Source organism: Antechinus flavipes, chromosome 1 (assembly GCF_016432865.1).
Source record: "Antechinus flavipes isolate AdamAnt ecotype Samford, QLD, Australia chromosome 1, AdamAnt_v2, whole genome shotgun sequence".
Classification (NCBI taxonomy): Eukaryota; Metazoa; Chordata; class Mammalia; order Dasyuromorphia; family Dasyuridae; genus Antechinus; species Antechinus flavipes.
Window position 1 is genome coordinate 652,969,715 of NC_067398.1, and position 22,020 is coordinate 652,991,734.

Here is a 22,020-nt window from a genome sequence, read left to right on the forward strand (position 1 = left end):
CACATATACCCCCCCAAAAAGAGGCAAACATAGATATAGATATGGACATGGAGGAATACAGAGACACAGACACCCAGCTCCAGAGAAGGGGGTGCACATGTACATGGAAACAGACATTCAGACACACAGTCATGGAGGGAGAGAGGGAAGACAGTTTAAGACAGAGATAGACAAACATATAGCAGAAGATAGACCCAAGGCACCCAGACCCAGAGGGCAGATCCAAAATCATGACCAGGGGCAGGTGACAAGATCAAGCCCCTCAATTCCTAGCCAGTGCAGATATGGGTCTGGTGGGCTCTATTGGCCCCCAGCTATGCCAGCCTAGTTTCTGGAACTTGGGTCTTACTGCAAATGCTGTATTAGCTCTAGGGCAAGTGTTCCCATAATGGGAAGGGTCATCAAATCATAGCCTTTCTGAGATGGGCCGTCCAAGGCTGTCTAATACACCTCATATCTGGAAAAAAAATACTGTCTATGAGACATCTGACAAGTGATCACTCAGCTTTTGCTTGAAGACTTCCAGAGGTGAGGAGCTCATTACTTCTGGACTCAGCCCATTCTGCTTTTGGATGGCTCTAATTGTTAGGAAACTTCCCTTACATAAAATCTAAATTTGTGTCTTTTTCATCCTATACCCACTGTTCCTAGTTCTTCCCTCTGGGACTGAGTAGAAAAAGACTAATTCCTTTTACACACGACAGCCCTTCAAATACTTGAAAAGAGCTAGCAGATTTCCTCTACATATCTTCTCCAAGCTAACCCCCTTCCCTCCCCCGCCCCCCGTTTCTGCAACTAGTCCAACTATGGCAGGAACTCGATGCTCCTTATCATCCTTTGTGCCCTCTTCTTATTAGCATTGGTGTCTTCCCTAAAATGAGGTGCTCAGATCTAATACTATAGATATAGCTTGATCCAGGCAGGGTTCTCAACTCCTTGGGCCCCAGGGTGACTAATCAGCCTTTCTGGGGCTGGAGTTGGTAATGCTGGATTTCCACAGATTAAAGTTTTCTTCTATAAAATCTGCAGCAGGTAGGGACCTGGTCAGGAAGTCAGGTTCCCTTGTCAGGGAAGACCCCAGGGGTTATTCAGTGCTTCCAGGGATGGTCTCAGGATGGGATTCCCCCAAACTCATTCTAGCCAGGGCTCAGACCTATTATAAACAGAAGCTCCAGCAGAGGGGGAGAAAGCAAATCCTTTTCAAGGGATTTATTCTGCTCACGACTATCAGTGCAGATCCCTCTACCTCCCTCCCACGCTGCCTCCCTCCCACGCTGCCTCCTTCCCACACTCTCTCCACTCCAAAGAGGACCAGGGGAACTAGAACGATTAACACTGAGCTTCCCTGTGCCCTGGGAAGGGGAGGCAGAGAGAAGGGGAAGGGAGGAAGAAGAGAAGGGGAAAAAAGGAGGAAAGAAGAGGGAGACAATAAGGGAAAGCAGGAAGGGAAAAAGGGGTGGAGAAATGAAGAGAAGAGGAAGAAGGGAAAGAGGAGATAGAAGACATGAAGGCAATTAAGGAGAAATGGAAGAGAGAGACCCTCTGATTCTCAACTTAGGTCTAAGCTGCAGTCCAATTATTAGAATCTTAGAACCACAAATGGCTAGAGGAACAAGAACTCCCAAAGGCCATCTTACTCCATCCTCATCAGTTTACACACAGAAAAATTATAGCCCAGAGAGGGAAAGGATTTTGTCAAAGGTCACACAGCACATCAAATACTACCTCCTCCATGAAATCTTTCTATAGCCAGCAAAGTTCACTATCTCCTCCAAATGTTCATAGATATTTGGTTTACCTTACTCTTTAGACCTTCTTGGAACAGTTAGATGGCACAGTGGATAGAGCACTGGCCCTGCGGTCAGGAGGACCTCCAGCTCCAGATACTTAGTAGCTGTGTGATTCTAAGCAACTCACTTAACCTATTGCCTTTGGGGAGAAAAAAGAACCTCTTCTCATGTTGCTTTTATTTGTATTTCATCTCCTAAAGACTCTGAGTTTTGTAATGGTAGGAATTAGGACTTCCTCCCTCCCATCTCTCTCTCAAACATAGCCCAGCATCAGACCCTGAGGAGCTTCAGTGTTTGCTGAATGACTGTACAAAAGGAGACCTTACATTTGTTTAAAGAAAACACCAAGCAATCATCTTCAGAGGAAATTTCAACCCTTTCTCCTTCTCTCCTTTTTTTCCTTTTCTGAAAGTTCAAGGCTCCAAAATTACAATGAACTTTTCTTCTTGCCTTTTTTTTCCAGTGTGAGATGAACTTTTTTAGTTCCCTTTGAAGCAAACAATTGCTTTTTCCAATTAACAGCTAAAATAGTCAATGGCAAAAATAGAGGCAGAATTTAAATGGCAAGGATGAAAGGCTTTATTTTCTGTCTTGAAACAGATCCATGCATCCCCTGTACCCTGCATCTCTCAGGGACCCTCCATCAGTTTCATCATTGGCAAATATGATTTATTAAACATTTATGCAAAGCAATAGAGGCTGTATTATAGAGCAATAGCTGCCTGTAGGTGCCTAAGGCTACTCTCTAAAGCAAAGCCAGCTAGAGAGCAATCCTGTTTGAAGAAAGCAGAGAGGTTGAGGAAGCCTCAGGGTTGGCCACTTCAGGCCAAAACCAACTTACCAGTGTTTGGGGAGGCTTGAGAACCTGATTTTGAATCCTATCTCCTTACTTACTACCTGTGTGATCTTGGAGAAATTATTTAATTCTCTGGGCCTCAGTTTCCCCTGTAAAATAAAAGAGTCAAATGAGTTGGGGGAGAGGGGTCCCTTCTTGCTCTTAATTATGTAATTAGTTTTGGTGGAGTGTAGAAGCACTCCATGGAGCTCACTACTCTGGTGAAGAGGCCATGCTTCTCCCATCATCATTTTAGGCAAGGACTTCCCAAGTACTTCCACAGACGCAGCATCACTTAACCAGTCTAATCAATTCCCCTTGTGATTTCTGGATCATCTGATTCTCTTAGTAGAAAGATGAATCTGCTCTCTATAATGCCTCTTTCCATCTCCTATTTTGGCTAAAATAGCTCATCTCTATTCAATCTACATCATTTCAACAAGTCTTTAACAAGTACCTCCTAAAAGTCGGACAATGGACTCGAATGAGACAAAATAAAAACAAAAATACAGTCCCTCCTTCTCATGTGGCTTATAATCTGATACAGGAAGACCATGGAAGACACATAGATTTAGTGGTTGTAAGGTACCTCAGAGGCCATGAGGTCCAACTCTTATGATTTCCTAGATAAGAAACTGGCCCAGGGAAGGACCATGTTCACACAGGTAGAAAGTGGTACAGCCAGAATTCAAAACTACATTTTCTGATCCCAAGTCCAGCTATTTTTCTACTATACTATATTAATGATATCATAATCATCTAAAACCTGGCAAGTAACTACATCTATCAATTTATATATACATATGTATCTATACATATAGGTATATAAATATATGTATATATAAACATGCAATCCATGTGTATATAAATATATGTATACACATGTGTGTATATATAAATATATGTGTATATATATATATATATTTATCTATATAAAATTGGAAGATCCTGGAAAGCAATACCATCCGAAGGGAATCCTTCTGTCTGTTCCAAGTGCTCTTGGGGATATAGTCAAGCCTAGGGAAGACAGGTCCCTCCTCTGTGATAACTTACAGGAAAATAAGCACCTTTCTCTCATCTCTTTTAATTAGCCAAGTATGTTTAGAATCAGTGTGGCGGGGCATTCATGGTGAGCATAGATCAACCTCTCCTCCAAAGGAATTGGACTCCCTTAGAGACTCACAAGCTCTCCTTGGCAGCTCAGGAAAAATGATTTCTTGCTCATATCACACATATCTCCCTGCAGCCATCAATAATTTTCCTGTCTGTCTCCCCAATTGGTTTTCAGTTCCTGGAAATCATCCTAAGATAATGGCCACTGATGCTCCCCTCTTTGTCCCACTTTGTTCATCTCCAACCCTCTGGGTGCTCCCTTTAGGGAGAGCTACATTTCCATTTCTGCCTGCTGAAATCTTACTTGCCCCTGAAGGATCAGCTCCAATGCCAACTCCTTAAATGAAGCCTTTCCCAGTTCTCCTCAAGGGATCTCCTCTTATGGTTTTGGTTCTTCAGAGATCACCTAGTCCATTGCCTCTTTTAAAAATGTGGAAACTGAGGCAAAAAGGAAGTAACCTCATCCAGATAGCTAATGATTGTCAGAATGGGTTTCAAAAACACATCTAATTCCAAATTCTCACTTTGTCCACTATTTCCCCCGACCCCCGTGCTGCCTCTTGCCTCAGGGGGCTCTTTGCCTTTTTATGACTTCTCATTATGTCTTGCACCAGTTATGTCTGCTTTATGGCTCCTGCTAGACCCCGAGGTCCCTGATGCTACAGACCGTGTGTCACTCAGCACAGAACAGGGCACACAGATGGTCTTGGTAAGTGTGTGTCAAATTGATGTGCTTTCTTGGAGAGACCAAACTGCCACTGGTTGAAGGAATAATGACCCCACCCTGCCCATTATAGGGGAAATGCAGGCTGATAGGGGAGCTGAAAGGGCCTTTAAAAAAAAGACTCATTCCTCCTGTCTAGCAGGAAAATATAAAAGACAGCCCCCTGGTCTCCCATTGGCTTCAGATCTCCTGAGTCGGGAGTGATGGCTTTGGAGGGGTGGGCAGGACAGGATGTGTGTCTGCTGACCGACTGAGTAGCCTTTCCATGCATCCCAATAGATTGGAAATGGACCTGTTTTCAGAGAACAACATAAGAAGGGATGAGCAGCTGGGAAGGGACCCCGATGGGAGGGCAGGAAAAGGGTATTTGGGAAGACCCCCGAAGTGGCCTCTGAGTATGTACCATTCAAGCATGGCAGGGATTGTGGAGCTAGGCAAAGAACTCATCAGGCAGGGCTGACATGAAATGGGAGTCCTTAGAGTGGGGGAAGGGTGGCAGGAGGAGAAGCAGGAGGGAGGGGGACCTTCAGAGCAGGGCACTGAGAACACAGCTTGGCTATAAAACTCTCCTCACATCTGTTTTCCATTCTGTTCTCCCTTCCGTCCTTGTCCTTTACCCTGAAAGGACAGATTAAGCTTTGGGCTGACTCTGGGCCCTAAATGGGTGGTCATTGGACAGGCCTAAGGGGTGGAATCAGGTTAGAACCCCATGGAATAGTTTGCTCCTGCTCACATACCCCTTTAATGAAAACACAAGACCCTTTCCAGCCCATCCTCATTCAATGAAGAACAGAGAAAAGATTCCAGGTCTTAAAAGCCAGGGAACTTAGGTGATATTCCTGCTTCTATTCTGTTTCATGTCATTCTAAGAAAATCATTTTACTTTCCTGAGCCTCAGTTTCCTCATCTGTAAAATGAGCTTACCTCTCTGTAAAATGGGCACACCCCTCTGTAAAATGGGCTTGTTATGAAGAGCAAGTAAGAAAATGGATATGAAGGCACTTGGAAAAGTCTGGTTTATAACTGATTTTAAACCTATAAAGTCATTCTGCTCAGAAAGATTTTTGTCCAGGTCAGCAGCTCATCTAGACCTTTCCCTCCATACCCTGACAGGGAAACACTCCCTTTGGCTAAAAGTTAAATAAATGTAAAGTCCTTTCTTCAGGGAGAGAGTTTACCATTCATCTCAAACCCAGACACTTCCTTTGGGCCCCAGTGGGTCAGCTTTCCGGGTCTTCTCCCAGCACTGCAATGTTTTTCCCACTTCAGTGAAAGGCACCTTAATTAGAGAATCAGAAACCGGATAGGAAGAAGCTTCAGCAACAGGGAATTCTGCAGTAGAACACCCCACCCCCTTGTCTGTCTGGCTGCCCTGATGAACAGGGCCAGCAGTGGGAAACAGCTATATTGATATAGAGAAAAATAAAAGCTTGATTTCTCCGTCCCTTCAGAGAATGGAATATGATCAGCCTTTCACGAGTAGGCAACTCTCAGCCCCACGGAGCACACTCATCTGGCTCCTGCACCTTACATTTTATAGATAGGAATCATGTTTCCCCTTAATGAGGCAGGTCACACCGGTGCCTTCCTTGACAGAACATTAGTTTTTCTTTTCTTCCCCGACTGGGCACTGGCACTAGGAGTCAAGCCCCAATCTAGAGCCGGGGGGAGCAGCCTTGACAAGAAAGGGAAGCTGGCAAGATGGCAGCCCAAAGGGAGTTTCACAAAGCCCACTTCCCCGCTGCAGGAATGGGTGCCCATTTAATCTCTTTGCTGAAGTTGTCAGAAGTAAAAATGAGCTGTTCTGACGCTTGCAGACACTTCCCTCAACTCACTGGAATTCAATTTCTGGAGAGAGCATAAATTTGCAACAGTAAGAGCCATGGCTGAGCAGAGAATATTGGCTGGGGATGGATTCCTGAAATCAATCTGATGTGTGGAATGGGCACAATGCGGGGAATTCATCTTCTATGGCTGAGACATTTTATACCAAGGTACTCGCTTCTGCCCAGGGTGCACAAAATGGTGGCTACGTTCTGCAATGCCCAGAGCTAGGAGGCGGAATTGTAACCAAGAAGGGAAGCAGCATAATTCTTTTGCATTTTGCTTACCCCGTTGAAGGAGGTCTGGAGATGAGTAGGTACATATTTGTAGGGGTGAATGGGTTGGAATGGGGGCACAGCCCACAAGTGACTGGAAAAGCGGCAGCAAGAACTAACCAGTTAGCTAGTATGAATAACACATCTCACTCCCCTGGCCCCTGGGGAATTTAGCCTCAGCCTTCACCATCTGCTCTCACCAGCTTCAGCTAGGTTCCACTTGGTCCCATAATGCCCAGTGGATGGAAAAGTAAACAGGGCCGTCTGTCTTATGTACCGAAGACCTAAACATTCTTTATAGCCCCCACATCTTACACTGTTTCCTGCAGTTCTGAAAGATACAGAGAAGGAAAAGAGAAAATATGTATTACCCGATAAAGGTCATTCCTCATCCCCTCCTAGATTTGATGAGGGAGCTAGGACTGGGATTCTGACTAGCAGGGCTGGGGATGATCAGTGGGGATGTTGTCGCATTAGCAGGGCTGGCGATTTGTCAATTAGTACTGGCCAATTGAAGGAAAATCGATTGGGTAAAAGCTGATCACTGGCCCGCTCTTTCTCTCTCTCAGCTGGGCTCCTGCTGGACATTCCAAGGCTATTAGTTGGTGCATTCATCAAAGTGAAAGAGACAGTGGTTTGTTCCCGCCATCCGCACCAGTGCCGGGCACACGGCCAGGACGGCCCTAACGGAATTGACCGTCCAGGTGCAGCCTGGAGAGGCCTTCAATCAGCGGGCATTGTGGCTGAGCCTCAGGGGCGGGCTGGCACCTGCGTCGCTGAAAAGGACAGGAAGTGGAGTATGTGGCCCAGAACCCACCCTCCTTCAGCACCTGCGCCTCCCTCTCCCTCCTGGGAGCCAGGCTGGTGTGGTCAAATACCAACAGTAAAAGGCTGGTTTCTGGCTACCTCCCATTTCTTTTTTTCCTCCTCCTGAATCCCAGAACCATCTCTGGCTGGTAAGTCTCTCCATCCTGACTCCCCACTTTGGGCAGAAGTGAATGGGGCCCGCAAGTCCCTGACCCAGTGATTGAAATTCTGCTAAAGTCATGGACCCTTGGGCCTATCTGGCAGGTAAGGACTCAATCACATTTGTAAATCCCCAGGAAAGGTTTGGCCAGGAGCTGAGCATGCAGGGAGGGAGCATGAGCTCCTCTGTGGGCTTTGTTCCTTCCTCAATTAAGATAAAAGGGATCTCAGCTGTCAGAGGACACAGGCCAGTTGGCCCTGCCCCCAGCCAGGGCACTGGAGGAAAAGCTTGTCTATCTCCTTGCTCCCCTGTGCCAGACATTTGCACAGTGCTAGGCGTGCTTGTTAGCCCAACCTTTCCTGAGCATCTCTGCCAAGGATCAGTAGGAAGGTGGGAAAACAGAAAGTCCAGCAGAAGAAAGTATCTTTCATTCTCCTTTGCTGAGACTGGCCTCAAGAGACACAAAAACAGATTGGAGCAAACATGGTGGATCAGTGCCTTGGCTGATTTTTTCCCTAACAATGCTGCAGATTTGTGCCCCCCCCCAACCTGTTTCTAAGACTGACTCATTCCTGAGAAAATAAAAGGAAATCCTTCCATCCCTATCCCACCATGGAAGGAAATATGGATGCTGACCAGCCTGATGGAATTTGAGCAGCCTCGATGGTGGAGGCAAAAATGGAGTGGGGGATTGGGGAAAGGGGATGAGACCGTCAAGACAATGAGTGAAAGCACCGTTGGTATAACCAGCCTGGGCTGGAGTCCCAGCCCAGTCAGGGGTGGCTGGGACTGAGAGGAGCGGGTGTGAAGGAAGAAACCACGTCAGCCACAGATCCCTGTTATTTATAGACAGATCCTGGTTCATAAATTCCAAATTGGTTTTTTTTTGTCTCCCTCACTGCGAGACCCCTATAAATATTCATGATTTTTCTGCCTTGGAATATTTAGGGAGTTGGAGGGAGCAGTGGGGAGGGCTGCTATGAGAGAGAAGAAAGAAAGCTCAATGGAGGGAAGCCAGCTCTGACTCCTCTGGCCTGGCCTGGGAGATTGAGGATGTTGGGTTTGGGGAAAGGAGAGGAAAGGGCTATCGTCTCAACTTCCCAGCCCCTAGTAGAGCTCCTGGGAAAGGGAGGCTAATCAGTCAATAAATAGAGACATTGCCATCCATTAGTATTCTCCCCTAGTCGTCTGTGGAAAAATACACAACTCTTGGAGACAGAGAGGGCGAGTGCTCACTCCCTACCTCAGCTCCAGCTCCCACTCAGCAGCTCTAGAGCACCTTAGGCTCCTGGGGGAGGAGGGGGCCCTGTCAGACCTAGCCAAAGTGCTGGATGAGCCAGGCTCAGTGCCAGAATCTGGAGGCAGAGTCTATGTCACAGGCCTCAGTCAGCCTGGAGGGTAAAGAATGTGTATATAGGAGAAAACACTCAGTCTGGCGTGTGTGTGTGTGTGTGTGTGTGTGTGTGTGAAAGAGAGAGAGAAAAGAGAGAGTGGGTGAGAGAGACAGAGGCAGACAGAGAGAAAGAGACATATACAGAGAGAAACTAAGAGAGACAGACAGAGACAGAGACAGAGAGAGACAGAGACAGAGAGACAGAGACAGAGAGAGAGAGAGACAGAGAAAGAGAATGTGTGTGAGAGAGAGAAAAGAGAGAGTGGGTGAGAGAGACAGAGGCAGACAGAGAGAAAGAGACATATACAGAGAGAAACTAAGAGAGACAGACAGAGACAGAGAGAGACAGAGACAGAGAGAGACAGAGACAGAGAGACAGAGACAGAGAGAGAGAGAGAGACAGAGAGAGAGAGAGACAGAGAAGAGAATGTGTGAGAGAGAGAGAAAAGAGAGAGTGGGTGAGAGAGACAGAGGCAGACAGAGAGAAAGAGAATGTGTGAGAGAGAGAGAAAAGAGAGAGTGGGTGAGAGAGACAGAGGCAGACAGAGAGAAAGAGACATATACAGAGAGAAACTAAGAGAGACAGACAGAGACAGAGACAGAGAGAGACAGAGACAGAGAGAGACAGAGACAGAGAGAGAGAGACAGAGAAAGAGAATGTGTGTGAGAGAGAGAAAAGAGAGAGTGGGTGAGAGAGACAGAGGCAGACAGAGAGAAAGAGACATATACAGAGAGAAACTAAGAGAGACAGACAGAGACAGAGACAGAGACAGACAGAGACAGAGACAGACAGAGACAGAGACAGAGAGACAGAGAAAGAGAATGTTGTGAGAGAGAGAGAAAAGAGAGAGTGGGTGAGAGAGACAGAGGCAGACAGAGAGAAAGAGACATATACAGAGAGAAACTAAGAGAGACAGACAGATACAGAGAGAGACACAGAAAGACAGAGAGAGAGAGACAGAGACAAAGACAGAGAGAAACAGAGACAGAGAAACTAAGATAAGCAGACAGAGAGACAGAGAAAAAGAGAGAGAGAGAGAAAAGAGAGAGAGAGAGAGAGATAGGTTTGTTTCCTTGTGTCTGAGAATTTCAGTTTGAGTGTGTCTATAGCTCAGCAGATGACTCCAATCTCAGCTTAGTCACGATCTCCATGTCCAAGCTTGTACCACCTTTTATGTTCCTGCTGGCCAGCTTCTTAGGGCAAGTTACCAGCACATTCTGACCTTAAGGAATATATTCTCCATCTACTTTCGGAAGTTTAGCACACTGCCTCCACCTAACTTTTCCAAGTTAAATCTCCATCTCTATCACCTGCAAGAACCTCCATCTGCCCTCATTTCCTAGAAACTGCCATAGCCCCAGGGAAGCCCTCTCAAGGCTGCAAGAACTGCTCCTGTTCTGGGCTCTCTCATTGCCACAGGGAGATGGGGTTCCTTAACTTCCAGGACATTCCTGGCTAAAACAGGGGGTTAAAAAGGCAATCTTTTTATTCCCTGACCACAACTTTGACATAGCCAAAGTATCCCTCCCTCCCATCTTCTAGAATCCCTAGTGGGCCCAATAACAGCTTGTTCATTTCTTGGACCCAGAATATACTCTTAGGAAAGGTAGCTTGATGAGTACAGCTCTGGATCTGGAGTCAGGGAGATTTGGAACTGGATCCCATCTCAGCTACTACTGTGGGACCCTAGGCAAATAACTTGATCTCAATTTTCAAAGCTTAAAGCTCAGTAATCAGTAAAAGAGTGATAATAGCATCCACCTCCCAGGAAAATGGTGAAGATCCAGTAAACTAATGTATGAAAAACACTTTATATAAGTCATTATTGCTGTAACCCATCAAAATCCCATGGAGAGCCTTCTTACCAGTTAAGACTATGTACAATGGCCTTGGGTCTCTCTTCTCCTTGAACTTGTCATGGCCCCAGACACAACTTGTTTAGTTCCTGAAACCTATCACAACTCCAAGGATATTCTCTTCAGAATCTTGTCTTGACCCCAGAAATGGCTTCCTCAACTCCTCAAATTCTGTTATGACTCTGAGAATGGCTTTCTCCTCTCCCTGGCACTGTTAGAATCTCTGGAATGTCATTTTCACATTCAAAGCCGTTCACAACCTCAAGGATGACCTCTCTACTCCCTAGGCTGTCTGAAAGTGGACATATCAGGATGGCTTCTCAACTCCCGGAATCTGTCATGGTGAAGATGACCTTTTTTTCCTCATTTCTTAACTTTTGTCAAAGTCTAAGTCTCTCATGGCCCTAAAGTACTCATATTTAAAGAAAAAAATTCAACATAGGGTCTGTAATTTTCTTTAAATAAACATAATACATTTATATTTATAAATATCATTGGTTTCCTTAGGTATTCTGATAGCACCTAAAGACATTATTCTTAGAAGGATCCCTAGACTTCACCAGATTGCTAAAGGGATCCATGACATAAAATGGGTTAATATACCTGGTCTCAAACAAAGGGATCCATGACATAAAATGGATTAATACCACCTGATCTCAAACCTATCACAGTCTTGAAGGTGAGAAACCACTTTCCAGAGGACAAAAAACCCCCAAATCTTGAATGACCTCAATAGACTTTCAATTCAGTGTATTTTTTTTTTTAATTTTATTTTGTTTAATAATATCAATTCAGTTTAAGAGATTGGTCTTCTCAACTCCTTGACCTTGTTATGACCCAGAAAACAGCCCTTTCCTCCCAGATCTCAGTATTTTTTAAAAAAACTTTCCTGAGCACTCATTATTTTTTACAAAACTTCCCCACTCAAACTGTTTCAGTCTTTCTGACTGGTTTCCAAGGTTCAGAACTGATGCAAATGCCATTAGTGGTCCAGAATTGAGAAGGGGGAAGGGGTTTGATTTTTTTCAAGGCCATTATCTCAAATTCATTAAAGTGGATTTTATGGCTTTCTCACGGATTATTAGGGGAGTTTATTGATGGACCATTTCAGACAGCATTAATCTTCAGGAGTTGCAGAATTTATCGGAACAATTCATCACAGCTTTTTACAATAAAGAAACAAAGTTAAGATTTTTTGCCATATCAAAGATTTTCCCCCCACCCCATCTCCTTCCTCAAACATGAATCCAAGGAGTGGAGGCCATTATATATCACTGCTTGTGAAGAAACATTTTTCCAGGAACAACATTCTTCTACTACTCACAAAACAGGCTTCTCAGAGAATTGATATGGTGACCCATGCACAGAGGTGCTTCTAAGGAGCTCCTCTCTCCCACATATGCTCTAAGCTTGAACCCAATATGTCTTTGTATCTCTGGGTGAAAGAATGTGTTATAGGCTTTTAGGAAGATGTTTTGTACCGACTACTTTTACTATACTACCTTAGTAAATACCTCTTTCTAAAAGCTAAATTAAGTCTGGCTGACTAATTTATAACAAACATAGAATCATGGAAGAAGCACTCTGATTGGGGGCTTCTGAGCTATAGCATTGGAAAAAGAGCCCATTGAGTTCTGAAGGGACCTTATTCATTAGGACATATGGAAATTAGGATAGTAACTCCCAAATGTGTTACATATGGCATTATTTCAGAACCCTGAACTAGTTCATAATGCTGGAATATCCTCCTCAGGATATTCTCCAGTTTATCAATGTTCTTCCTAAAATATGGTACATAGAATTATAAACTAATTTACATATGCTCTGATTACGGCAGAATATGATGATACCTTTATCTCCTGTTCCTAAATACTATGTTTATATATAAACATATATTTATATTATTTATTTTATATTATATTATTATATATATATATATATATATATATATATATATATAATTTATATTATATAAATATAAATACAAGCAGCTCAAGCTTGAACTTGTGGTTTACTAAAACTTCCAGTTCTTTTTCAGATGAATTGCTGTCTAGTCTTATTTCCTTCATTTTTCACTGGTAAAATTGATTTGATGAAACCAAGTATAAGGCTTCATATTTATCCCTCTTGATTTCATATAGATCTAATCCTGGCAAGAGCTTTTTGGAGGCATCCTTCCCAGATTTGTATCATCTGAAAATATGATAAACATGTCTATCATACTCTAGCCAAGTCATTGATTAAAAATGTTAAACAACACAGTTCCAAAAACACCTTCCTGAGTCATTCCACAGGAGACCTCCCTTCCAAGATGACATTGAATCAATGATCAATGATTGTTAGATCCAGTCATTCAATCAGTTTTGCATCCTCTTGACCATATCATTTGGTAATATCACATAGAGAGGAAAAAATGTTCAACTTGGACCCAAGATCTAGTTGTGAATCTTGCCTCTGGTGCCTACTTAACTGTGTGATCAGGGACTAACTTCCCTAAGTCTCAGTTTCCTTATCCTTAGAGTAGAGTAAATAAAATGGAATAAAGTAGGTATCTAGGTAGTAAAGTGGATAGAGTTCTGGTTCCAGGGTCAGGAAGACCTGAGTTCAAATCTAGACTTCAAACATTTCCTAGCTGTGTGACCCTGGGCAAGTTATTTAACCTCTGCCTCATTCAGTTTTCTCAACTGTAAAATGGGTATACGAATAGTACTTACCTCCCACTGTTGTAATAAGGATCTAATAAGATATTTGTAAAGTATTTAGCACACAATGCCTGGCACATAGTTGTTGTGTTTAGTTGTATCCAACTCTCCATGGAATTTTTTTTTTTTAGCAAAGATACTGGAGTGATTTGTCATTTCTTTCTCCAGCTCATTTTATAGATGAAGAAACTGGGGCAAAATAGAGTTAAGTCACTTGCCTAGGTCATGCAGCTACTGAATATCTGAGACCAGATCTGAACTCAGGAAGAATCTTCCTGACTCTAGGTGTGGCACTCTATCCATTGTCCTACCTAGCTGTCTAACCAGCTGACACATAGTGGGTACTTTATAAATTCAAATTCCCCTCTTCTTCCCTAATATTTTCTGGTCTACATCCTTCGATGTTGTTCACGGAAGAACATATGAGACAGTATCAAAATGTTCTGTTAAAAGTTAGTTAATTATATCTATAGCATTCCCTTGATATTCTGGTCTAGTAACCTTGTCCAAAAAAGAAAAAGGAATCAATGTTAGTCTGGCATGATTTGCTCTTGATGATACCATGCTGACTCTATGACCACCACTTCCTTTTATAGATGATCACTAAACAGTCCTTTAACAAGACACTCTAGAATTTTTTCAGGAATTAATATTAAGCTCATTGGATTATAGTTTGCAGCTTTCATTCTCTTCTTTCAAAAAAATGAGGGAGAAATACTTCTCATATTCTCCAAAATCTTTCAGACATCACAAAGCAGTTCAGTAATCACATCTTCTATGGTTTCAGTATTCTAGAATGTTGTTCACCTAAGACAGGTAACTTGAACTTATCAAGGTTAGCTGTATGATTATCATTTCTCTGCTTAAAGAGGGAGATATAAACTCACAGCTCATTGGATTTCAACCCTCTTTTAGTCCTTTTTGTTCTGCCTTTTACAATCAGAGCTCATTCTCTTTTCCAAAAGAAACAGAAGCAAAACAAGAATTGAATTGTTCTGCTTTCTCTTCATAGTCTATTATCATCATTTCAACCATTCCAAGAAGCAATCCTATTTTGTATTTGATCCTCCTCTTTTCCCCTAATATAACTAAAAAAAACCTCACAAAACAAAACATCTTTAACAATCCTTGCTGTTGTCCTTAAATTCTCTCACCAATTTCTCATTCTGAATTTAGTACTCTTCATATCAATCTAAAAGAATTAGGACACATTTTAAATTTTATCCTATTATCTGCCTTTCTTCTATTATCTGTATGTGCCTTTTTAAAATCTAAGTTGGTCAATGAATTCCCTGTGCATTCACATTAGTTGCTCTAGATAGCTTTTTCTTTCATCAGAGCTTGTTTTCTTTATGCCTTTGCATTTCTTTCTTGAGATTGACTTGTTCCTCCTGGATTGACTTCACCAGTAGACTTTTAGTTAATGGGATACCACTTATCCTCTTCCTGAAGATTTTGAAATCAATTCTCTCTAAATCTAGTATATCAGACTATACTCTGCTTTCATTTCCTCCATTACAAATTCCAAGATTGAGGGCTGTCTTCTCTCAAATTTCCCATCATTTCTAGCTTATAAACCACTTTCTCTTGATCTGGTGAGAATTAGACAGAATAGGAGTTTTCTTTGTTGGCTACTCCATTGTTCCTCAAGGATGGAATGAAGGATGCAAGTTAAGAAGTAATTAATTTTCCACCTTGAGCTGAAAGAATGTTCTAGTAGAAGTTGAGATAATTGAGGTATTTCCCCTCACTGCTATAGCATGTCTACATTCCAGGCTTATCATATGTTTCCAAAACTCCTTTTCTATTTTCATTTCTGTCTATACACTAATGACAACATTATTCCTATATCTCCATTGATCTTCACATGAGTAAATCTTTGTCATTTATTTATTCCATGCTGCCACCTACCCCAGTCTTGCCTTTGACTTATTTTATTCCTTTTGAATACAGCATATCCTTCTAAAGCCATGTTCCCATCATAAGTCTAAGCACACCAAATCTCAGGGATATCTTATGAGGTCCAATCTGCCTTTTTGTTCTCTATGCTTTGTGTATTTGTGCATCAAGGCGGTACAGAAGTGAAAGATCTAGGCAATATATTCCAAAGCAGCAGCTGAAAAAGACCCTTCATATCCCTATATACAAGTACCTTTTCTAAAAATCACAGGATCCCAGAATTGGAAGGAACTTTTAAGAATCATTTAGGTAATTCCTCAATTAGAATCTCCTCTATGACATTACCAGTGGTCAGTCACAATTCTGCCTGAACATACTTGATGACCAGAAACTCCCTTTCCAAGGTAGCCCATCTGGGCTCTACTTATTAGGAAGAATTTTATTTTTGGTCCCTTGGACCAAATTCTAAATATCTCTTCCTTGGTTGATTATTTATTCTGCATATAGTTTGTCCACACAGTTTTTGCCATGTAGTCTCTCCCATTAGATGGTGAACTCCTTGGGGACAGGTATTATCCTTTGCCTTTCTTTGTATTCTTAACACAGTGCCCAAGACATGATAGGTGCTTAAGAAATATTTAATGTATGACTGATGATATCCTCAATTATTAATCATTATTCTCCTCAACAACTATTCATTAATTTCTAGTTCTACCCTCTTTAAGCAAACACTACTGAAACCTCTCTTCCATATGACACCCTTCAAATACAAAATGACAGCTCTCATGGCCCCCTAAGTCTTCTTTTCTCCTCACCCATCAGGCCCAATTCTTTTAGCTGATCTTTGCAATGCTTTGTCTCTTTTCTTTTCACTAATTTGGGGGTGGTGGCAGTGCACAAACATAGCAGTGAATGTGGGTGGCTTAAGCCTGAGGGGACCCTCATGATTTTTCATAGGCTTTATGAACTAATTCTCCCCTGCCAACCTCATGCCATTCTCTCCACTATGGCTGGCTTATACTTTTAGAAGGGGAAGAAAATAGATATGATAAAATAAAATGCTATGGCAACCTCAGGAACCCCTACCCCAGACACATGGACTTTCCTGTCTTGTAAGATGGATGGTTCTAAGAACAAAGGACAAATAGAGAGGATAACAATCAGGGAGGGGAGGGTGGATGGGGAAACTATGAGCAGTTCCAGCAAGGACATTTGGTTGATAGGAGTGCAACATTACTCCTAATCATTTACATTTAACTGTATCCCTTTCCTTGATGTTCCCAAGTTATAGAGTGGTGATAGTCACTGGGCTATTGCAGCCATACCTTTAAGTTGTAAGAACCTCTGAGGCTTCCTGCCTTAGCAAACCCAAGGGACAGCTCCCAACAACCTTTGGTGAACTATGGTGGAGATATGTTCATTGTCAGTCAATCAGTGATGGGGATGGAATCTCCTAAAATGCTTACATTGGACTCAGGCTACTCTAAGTCACTACCAAAAGATGCTCTTGTTGTAAATAAAAAGCATTTGAAATTCCATTCTAACATTTGTTTACTCATGTACAGCACTCTGATGGTGCTGAAGACACTGAAATAAGCACTTTCTCTCACTTGAAATCATGAACACTGTTTTATTAGTCACTTTCCTGACACCCTGTAGATATATCCTTAGAGGGAGGCTTATGCCCAGAAGCACCTTAGGATATAACCCAGACCTGGGGCCTGGGACCAATCACCAATTTTGGAGACAATCAGATTATAGATCTAGAATAACTCTAAATTTCCATGTGACCAGAGACCTATAGTAATTCATCCAATCACTATATTAGATAAGGTTACTAGATATCTTTTCTAGATCTCCTCTCTTTAGGCAAGAGTAAATGCTGAGAAACCTGGAAGAGCTGTTTGTATCTATGGAGAAGAGGCAAGAGGATTGGGAAGAATCTATCCAACTTTAGAACTGAGGGGAGGATTGTGTACCTGGACAGCATGTGGGGACAAGTGGCAGAGCAAGATTAAAGAAGACCCAAGAATTATTTGATAGCTGGATCAAGCATCTCCCTCCTGATGGTGGTGGGTAGCTAAAGAAAGGAGGGGCTCTTCACTGATTGGGTTTTATAGGAAGACAATCAAAAGAGAACAGTGTCACAAAAGCCAGGGAAGAGAGTATGTGGGAGAAAATATGGGTCAACAAAAGGTCACAAAGAAAAGTTCATTAGGTTGAGAGTTAAAACTTTGTTGGTAACCTTGAAGAGATTATTTTCAATGGTATGATGGGATGAGAGATAAATGGTTGGTGAAGAAATAGAGGCAACAAGTGTAGATTGGCTTCCCGGCCCCATGTAAAACCCTCAATTCCATCCTTCTAATCCTTAATCACTCTAGTCATAGACTGAGCCTTGATTCCTCACCCCAGACTAACACCCAATTCCAGTCCCAGATTGTGACCTCAACTCCACCAATAATTTCTCTTTCTCTTGGGGATCATGTGGCTCAATGTAGAAGACTCGTTTCAGACTCAGGAGGTACTAGGGACCCTACTCATCCATTAGGAAGCTTCAGGACCTAGGACAGGGAGAATCATGGTCAATAATAATAATAGCTTTTATGTACACAGCTCGCCAAGGTTTCCAGAGTTATTTCCAATAATACTAGAGGGTCTTTGTATGTTTTTACTATTTCATGTAATTAGTATTAGTATTAGAGTGCCAACACAGCAAATTAGATTAGATAGAAGTCTGGCCTCACAGGCAAGGAGACAGGTTCAAGTTCCTTCTCTGATTTGTTCCATTTGTAAGATCCTGGGCAAGTCAGTTCATCTCTGTGTGTTCCAAGCAACTCTTTAAGGCTAATAGTTGCATAGAAGATATTGCCTTGCACTGATAAAGGAGATTTCTCATGAGGAGCAATCCATGCTGATAAGATCATAGTTCTGATTTTTAAAAAATTATCTACTGTACATTTATAAAACACATACCCCTGTATTACATATGATTTAGATATAACTCATATATATCTATAACATATATATAATTTACATTATTTATTTTGTGTGGCAAATGGGATTAAGTGACTTGGAGTCACACAACCAGGAAGTGTGGCCAGATTTGAACTCAGATACTTCTGGGCCTGCACTCTATCCATTATGCCATCTAGCTGCTATATAATTTATATATAATTTAATATATATCCCTGCATTATATATCTCTGTATATGTATGTGTGCATGTTTGTACACCTATATATAATACATGCTCCTGTATTGTATATCCCTGTTTATATATAAAATTACATATCCCAGTTTTTACATAAATATAAATTTATATAAATAAAAATTAAATAAAATATAAATCATCTTTATATATACATATCCCTATATCTTATATTACATATAAATTATATATGTAATATATGAATTATGTGAGATACATAAATCATTATATATTATATATACATTATATAATACAGGAATATATATTTTATAGATAGATAATTTATATGTGTTTGTATATTTAAATATTCCCCACAGATAAGAAAGCTCAAAGACAGGAAATTACTTACCTAAGATCTCCCTGCTATTAAGTATCAAAATCAAGACTTAGGACTTCTCAGTGTTCTTGTCACTATACGTTAAAACATCCATCCCACAAAACCCCAGCTGGACTTGCTCCCATTGTTTGACTTTGATAAAAACTTTGAAAAATGACACCTACATTTCTTAATGGTACAGCATATGCCATAGTCACAGGCCCAAGAGGTGGAAGGTCACAGACAAATGGGTTAGAGTGACCTCTATTTAGAAATGTCAGCGGTCATCTAGACCAACCTGTTCATTTTATAGATGAAAAAAATGATAAGGGAGTGACTTGCATAGTAGCAAGTGGCAATTTGGGACTTGAATGCAAGTTAAGTATTCTTTCTCCTGCACTCAACTGCCCTCAATTAGCCCTGGAACTCAAATTTCCTAGCTTTAATACCATACTTTAACCCTGGGGAGAGGGAGAGGGTTATAAAGAATGAGTATTTCTATGAAGAGGAGGGGAACCCTCTCCATCTCATTGCATATCCTGATCCATTAATATGCACAAATTTGCTTGCATATGGCCTAACAAAGCTTAATATGTGGCAGACAGCTTACCTTTGCTGCAGGTTTCACATACTTGTGAACTGCCAATCAGCTTCCCTTTTGGCCAACTTTGATACTCACACACTTGCTCATCTGCCTGTTTTCCACTGGGGCTAAGCATCTAGACAGGGTCTGAATTGAAGTACTGAAAACCCAGTTCCAAGGATCTTTGCCCTTGCTTCCATCAGAAAACAATGGATTCCAGGTGGGGAGGAGGCGGGAGGATAGCCAATTTAATGGATTCATTCTAATTGCAGTATCTTTATAAGTACCTTTTTTATTGGAAAACAAAATCTGCACATAGGAATTCACAGCATCAATTTATCTCATGCCTCCAAAGTCATATAGACTGACCAAGAAGTAAACTGCTTTAGAAGAGGTACTTTGCTAGGTTAATGATGCTCTCTGAGGTCCCTTTTCAACCCAGGTTTTGTAACTGTGATAAAGCTACAAAGATATATATATACATATACATATATATATATACACATACATATATATACATTTTATACACACACACACACATACACACACACACACACACATATGCAATTTTTCAAGGGGATAAATTTCTCTTCCATACAGAAAAACATTTCCCAATAATTAGAGAGAGAGAGAGAGAGAGAGAGAACCACAGAGAGACACATAGTACAGGGAGGCACTGAGAGAAGGGGTTACAGACAGATTAGAGACAAAGACCCCAAATAAATAGCTCAGAATATACAGGCTGAGTCATGGACTGGACTCCAGGGCCCAAAGTGGCTGGGTGAGCAAGCAGATGAACAGATCTTTATGCTATTTCCCTCTCTCTACTTTCTCAGGCCAAACTATACTCTGAGGGTCAGCAGCATCAGCACGTGGTTTGACTGAACCTCCCTGAGACTATTCTTTTCTTGTTGCACCCCTCCCCACTTTCTCCTGCAATCAGCTCCCTTTTCAGGATGAGCTTGCCCAGCTGCAACCTTACCAGATGTTCCCATCTTGGAGTTAGAGCTTGGCCTGCTGGGTCCTAAAGGGACACCTGAATGGGCAGGATAGGAAAAGGCAGGATTATGGAAATTGGAAGCACCACATTCCACCTCTCCCTATCTGATCTAAGCCAAAGGCATTTGCAACTCTACCTTCTACCACCATAGGCCTAAACCTTTTTCTTGATGTCCCTCCTATCTTTTATGCATCCAGGATGACAATCTGGGTTGAAACAATAACAATCCATATTTACATAGTGCTTTAAAGTTCAAAAAGTGCTTTACAGACAGTATCTAATTTGATCCTTGCAACAGCCCTGTAAGATAGATGATATATGTTATTATAAGGAAACTGAAGCTGAGAGAGCTCAAATAACTTGCCTGGATTGTACAGCTAGTAAATTTATTAATCAGTAAAGGATTTGTGAAAAACAAAAAACTTATAAAAAGAAATGTGTAAATCAGTAAATAATTCGAACTCAGTTCTTTTTAACTCCAAATCTACTGCTCTACACAATACAACAAGCTGCCTTTCAACTCAACATGTATGAAGAAATAAGATGGAAGGGACTATAGAAGTTATTTGGTTCATCCAAGGCAAGAGCATGGAATCCCCTCTATAACTAACCTGTCCCTGGAGGTCATCAAACCTCTGACTAGATGCTTCCTTCTACTTTAGGGTGTTCCCTTCTTAGGCTTGTTTCACTACTGAATAGTTCTAATTATTGGGAAATGTTTTTCTATATGGAAGAGAAATTTATCCCCTTGAAAAATTTATTCATTGTTTTTCATTTTGTCCTTAGGGACTAAGTAGAACAAAACTAATGCCATATTTGAAGATAACTAATGTATCTTCCTCTGAAGTCTTCTCTTTTCTAAACTAAACATCTCCAGTTCCTTTAACCCCTTCTGACATAGTCTCCAGTCCCCTTAGCATCTTGGCTGCCCAGATCATTGATATCCTTCCTAAAATGTGGTACCCAGAACAGAACACGACATTCCTGATGTACTCTGAACAGGGCAGAGAACAGTGGGGCTCTTACTGTCATCATTCAGGACACTAGGCTTCTGGAAATGCAGAGAACTGAATATAGCCTAAGATTGAAATAGCTTTTTTGCTGCCATACCACAATGTTGGCTCATACTGAACTTGCAGTCTATTAAAATTCCCAGGTCTTTTTCACACCAAATGGTGTCTTGCCATGCTTCCCCACCCCTGTACTTGTGCAGTTGGCTTTCTGAAGCCAAATATGAGATTTTACATTTCTGTCTATTGCATTTCATCTTCTTTGATCCAGTCTAGCATGTTCTTTTGGATCCCAATTATATAATTCAACATGCTAAAAATCCCTCTGGGATTTGTGTCACCTTTAAGTGTTATTAGCATGCCATTTAGGCTTTCATCCAAACCACTGATAAATGCATTGGAGGGGAGACAGAGACAGAGACAGAGAGACAGAGGAAAAGAGATAAAAGATACAGAGGGAGAAAGCAAATGACAAAGAGGAATGGAAACAGATAGGCAGACAGATCCAGAGACAGAATCAAA

General features: G+C 41.6%; 1 protein-coding gene across 3 annotated transcripts in view; it reads right to left on the bottom strand.

Annotated features, from left to right (window-relative positions):
- OLFM2 (olfactomedin 2) overlaps nt 1–22,020 on the bottom strand; it is a 55,035-nt gene that overhangs the window by 10,114 nt on the left and 22,901 nt on the right. The window contains exon 2 of one of the 3 annotated variants that reach the window (XM_051971471.1): nt 2,632–2,735. The exons of the other annotated variants lie outside the window; for them this stretch is intronic. The gene's annotated coding sequence lies outside the window, so the exon portion shown is untranslated. The remainder of the gene's footprint in view (nt 1–2,631; nt 2,736–22,020) is intronic. 3 annotated transcript variants of the gene reach the window in all.